Source organism: Marmota marmota, unplaced genomic scaffold (assembly GCF_001458135.2).
Source record: "Marmota marmota marmota unplaced genomic scaffold, marMar, whole genome shotgun sequence".
Taxonomy (NCBI): domain Eukaryota; kingdom Metazoa; phylum Chordata; class Mammalia; order Rodentia; family Sciuridae; genus Marmota; species Marmota marmota.
Genome location: NW_026000057.1, coordinates 3626139 through 3631098, shown reverse-complemented (window position 1 = coordinate 3631098; position 4960 = coordinate 3626139). Strand labels below are relative to the sequence as shown.

The following is a 4960-nucleotide window of genomic DNA, read 5'->3' as shown; positions in this document are numbered from 1 at the left end:
TAAACCCAATAACCACTTTAATCAATATTTTATTATTATGTTTCCATAACTAGCTATCATGTAGCTAATCTTTCCTGGCTTCTTTTTTTAATTTAGTGGGTTTTTTTTTTTAATGAATGTAATGGATTAAAAATGGCATAATTACAGAAAAGAATAAAGGGAATTATTCTTGAAAAATAATTAAGATATATTCTAATCCAATCTCATTTAGATTACATTGTTGAGATTCTAAGTACTTCAAGTACACACATGTATGAATCTCCAGTTTACTAGAAGAAAGTATAAGTTGAAGACCAAAAAAAGTGCAGTAATCTTACCTTTGTATATGCCTTTGTATCTAAGGATAGGAACTTTGATCTGTAATGTATAAGGCATGATTTGAAGAGTGTTTTACCTGTAGGAATTATAGCTATTATAAATAAACACATACATTTGCATTCACTTTAGAAAGTATTTAAAGTGTTACCTAATACTAGACAAAGATGGAAATGATTCCAACGTGAATACTGAGCCTTAAGAATTTATAATGTTCCATGGAAACTCAAAGCCTATCAAGCAACACCAGAAGGTTCTCTAATGTGATAATGAGTATTTGAACCATAAGGTTTCTGGGAAGGAGCGATAGTGACCCCTGCTGGTAGGATCAAGTATTGGTCTCTCCACACAGGGCTGGGTTTAGGGTAAATGAGATTTCAGATTGAAAAATTAAAGGGATGAAGATTTAGAATGAGGAAAGGAAAAGAATACAAGATAAAGTGATCATGCATGACAGGTTGAAGTAGTTGATCTTCTGAAAAAATAAGAGCAAGGGCAGGAAAAAAAAGTCATAGCAAGAAAATAAACATGGACATGAAAATTCAAGTAAATTAAATGGAGATTTTGGTTCCAGCAAACGCCCCTTTTTTTTAAAGGGAGGGTGACCCGGGATTGAACTGAGGGGCACTCGACCACTGGGCCATATCCCCACGCCTATGTTGTATTTTATTTAGAGACAGGGTCTCTTGATAGCTGAGGTCGTTGGCCTTGGGATAATGAGCCAGAGCACACAGCAGATTGGCACTGAGGGAAAATATGATCTTTATGTCTTCCCCAATATTTAAAAACTATGCTTAGGAGAGAGAATTTTCTTGAAGAACATTTTTATTATGGCATTATTTCATGCTAGACAACTAAAAAGCGGCACGCAAAGCTATGTGGAATTTGGTCATCTATGATTGTCACCATTGGCCTGTTGTGCTACTGGCTGGGCCATTCTCTGTTATAAACTGAAAATGTAACATGTCGTGAAGATTGTGAACATCTATACCTTAACTCTGGGTTAAGATCCAGGCTGCCCACCACTCAAAGGCCAGTACTCAGGAGATGAGAGTTGGTGGTCAGCCTTGCAGAAGATGGAGGAGCTGGGTTGAGGCTCCATGTTGGGGGGAGGGGCTTTTATAGGTGGAAAAGGAGAAGCAGGGCAGGAAGGCCAACTGCTGAGCAGGGTCTGTCATCCAGAGCAGGTGTCTCCTTTTTTCTTCTCTGGAACTTGGCATTGGATCTTAAACTTCTGGGGCCATTTCCTGTAGTTTCTTGGGTGAGTTGGTGTATAGAAGTAAAGATTAAGGCAGGGTGTTACAAAGGTCATCAGATATTTTTGATTCTGTAAAGCTAAAAAAAAAAAAAAAAAGATTATGTAGCAGTTAACATCTTGAGCATTTAGGTTGACTTCTCTTTAAAATTTAGAATACCAGCCAAAGGAAGGGGAGAGGTTGTAATCCTGGCAAATGAGCAAAGGGAGTCTCTGTCTTCTCTCTCTCTCTCTCTCTCTCTCTCTCTCTGTCTCTCTCTCTCATTACATATAGTCATATGTCAGTTGATGACAGAGATATGTTCTGAGAAATGCATTGTTAGGCAATTTCATTGTTGTGTGAACATCATAGAGAGCACTTACACAAACCTAAGATGGTTATGACGTCACCGGAGGATGAGGATATACTCTCATAGGATCACTGTGGTATACACACTCTGTCAAAGAGCCCAGTGTTGTCATGTAGTGCTTGACAATGTGTACATGACAGTATGTGTGTACACATAACAGAGTGTGTATACATGACAGTATGTGTGTGCACACGACAGTGTGTGTACGCTCATGGCAATGTGTGTGTCAAACAATGGATTTTGCTCATGTCATTGAGCATATTACTGATGGAAGGTGGAAGCCAACAAAAATGAAGTGATCTCTTACACTCTGAAAATACATTGCATGGGCTGCCTCTTTTGCATGAGTAAACAGCTCAGTTGGAATACACTAAAAACTTAACCAAAATTGACCTGCAGCAACACAAAGATGGGTTGTCTTCATTGTCCTGTGAGACTGCTTGCTGCATTACTAGATAAAAACCTTGACACAAAATCCCCTGGAAACAGTTAAGCTCCTCTGTGAGTTGGAGAAAAATCTAAAAACCAAAATTATCTTCTGCCACATGTTATCATCCACTCCAGAATCACTAACTCTATTCCAATATTTGAAGCAGATAGTGGATGAATGGCCATTTCCCTGCAGGGTATCAATTTCTCTTAGCAGAGCCAAGTTCCTAGCTCCCGTTTTATTTACATAAACACAGCGTGAAATAAAATTCCTATTTTGGGAGCCTTTTTGGAAAGTTCAAAGGCCTCCTGTGGTTTTGAAATTGAGAAAACTTTATTTGCCAAACAAAACTTCAACTAAAAACAAACAAACAAACAAACTGGTACTGTCCATGATTAAAGACCCAATAATGCTTGGACCCATCTAGGTTTCTTTTTTTTTTTTTAATATTTATTTTTTTAGTTGCAGTCGGACACAAACCTTTGTTTTATTTATTTATTTTTATGTGGTGCTGAGGATCAAACCCAGGGCCCCGCATGTGCTAGGCAAGTGCTCTACTGCTGAGCCACAATCCCAGCTCCAAGGTTTCATTTTTTGATGAAGGAAGAAACTCCACAGGTCATGGAAAGTCATTCCATTCTAGCTGGGCACAGTGGCACACGCCTGTAATCCCAGCGGCTCAGGAGGGTAAGGTAGGAGGATCATGAGTTCAAAGCCAGCCTCAGCAATTTAGTGAGGCCCTAAGCAACTCAGTGAGACATTGTCTCTAAATAAAATACAAAAAGGGCTGGGGATGTGACTCAGTGGTTGAGTTCAATCCCTGGTACAAAAAAAAAAGAAAGAAAGAAAAAAGATATTCTATTCTAAATTGTCTTGCATTAGAGTCAAAGAGAAATTCTGAGTAAAATTTTTTTTTTACTATCTACCATAAGAGTCATCAACAATATCAGTACCTTCAATTTCTGTCTTTTAAAGAAGTTTGTTTGGAAGATTATGAAGTTCTCCTCTGCTACACTGAAATACACCAGCCATCAAAGACTAGTTACACTTAATAGACCTTGAGATAAGTAACTCCGAGATGACTCCTACCTGCTCTTTAAGATCTCAGGTTAAATAACATGTCCTTTGGGTCATATCCCTCCATTATTGGTTCTCTGTGAATCATGCTCCTTTCCTCCATGGCAGTTTTACCTGTGTCTTTGTGATTACTTGATGAATACCTGCCTTCCCCTCTAGCCGTGGGTTCAGTGGAGCCAAGCCCTGGATCTATTTTAGCTGGCATTGCATCGGTAGCACACAGCACAGTGCTGAGCCCATAGTAGCTGCCGGTAAATATTTAGAAATGCACGGATGAATGCACAGAAGAATGAAGTCAGGGAAGAGGTTTTTCACAGCCTTCCAGACAAGTACAGCCACTTTAATAATATTGAAATATGGCTGCCCCTATTAATAAGGCTTTATCTGAATTTAGCTCATTCTCTAAACAATCTTATAAAATAGGTGCTATGTTATCCACTGATGAGCAGGTCAAGTCATATACCTGCAAGGCCCTTGTTTAAGTGGGGTTGTTAATAAGGAGTTGGTACAAAGCTCTTGACCCAGGTGGCCTGAACTTGGAGCCCACACTTTTAACTGAAGGTCTGTACTTGCCATTAGCTGTAGTTGCTGGAAAACAACCCATTCTTTGGATAAACCTACCTCTCTGGAAGTAAGAATTGAAGGTAAACAGTGGCTCCTTTCCAGACCTGGGTAAGATGTTCTGACAACTAGAGTCCAGGGGCCATCCCCCATCAGGAAGCAGCTGCAGAACTTGGAAACACTGCAGAAGTGCTCACGGGTTACCTCTGCCCAAAATAACATCCAAACAGTGTCAGCCGCAAAAATGTCCTCGATGACCTGAGGACAAATGAGAAACTGAAAAAGTGTTTGAGAGTGTGGTAATTTCTGATACAAGCCAAATCTCATTTGGAACAGCGATCAATGGGAATTTTGATTCTATCTGCCACCACCTACCTTGGTAAGTCAGGGGTTTCGTGACTTATTGTCATCAGTGTTCGAGTTGGGTCTGTGAAATATCATAGTTGACAAATGTTACCAGGCCACTGACCACTCCAAAAGTCAATATTCTTCTTGAAATTTTTTTTTTTTAAATCCATGTACTTGGGAAATCTCTTTCTAAGCAGAAATTTCCTATTCAGTTTCTTTTTTATTTTTTTTTAATTTTAGGTACACAATTTGGATTTATTTCAAGAATTTTAAGAGCTGGGCGTGGTGGTGCATGCCTGTAATCCCAGCAATTCCAGAGTACAAGTTTGAGACCAGTCTCAATAACCTAGTGAGACTCTGTATCAAGATGAAATAACAAAAACACCTATGAATAGAGCTCAGTGGTAGAGTGGCCCTGTGGTCAATCCCCAGGACTGAGGGAAAAAAAAAAAAAAATAGAAGATATTGGCCACTGGTTTTTGTAAGACTATAAGTGAGAAAGTCCAATCCACTGTTTAATAAAAGGTTTTCTATCTCCGAAGAGGCAAATAGCATATGTAAATTCGTGTGGGTGCTTAGATGTACATTTAAAGTCTCTGACACCAAAGAAATTAAGAACCACCA

At 39.1% G+C, this 4960-nt stretch overlaps 1 long non-coding RNA gene across 1 annotated transcript; it reads right to left on the bottom strand.

Annotated features, from left to right (window-relative positions):
* Positions 1 to 1126: 1126 nt before the first annotated feature.
* On the bottom strand, positions 1127 to 4590 carry LOC125619817. Its single transcript, XR_007351420.1, has 3 exons — positions 4364 to 4590; positions 4049 to 4246; positions 1127 to 1650 (listed from the first exon to the last, which is right to left on the bottom strand). It is a non-coding gene; the product is annotated as an uncharacterized LOC125619817 (long non-coding RNA).
* Positions 4591 to 4960: the final 370 nt, after the last annotated feature.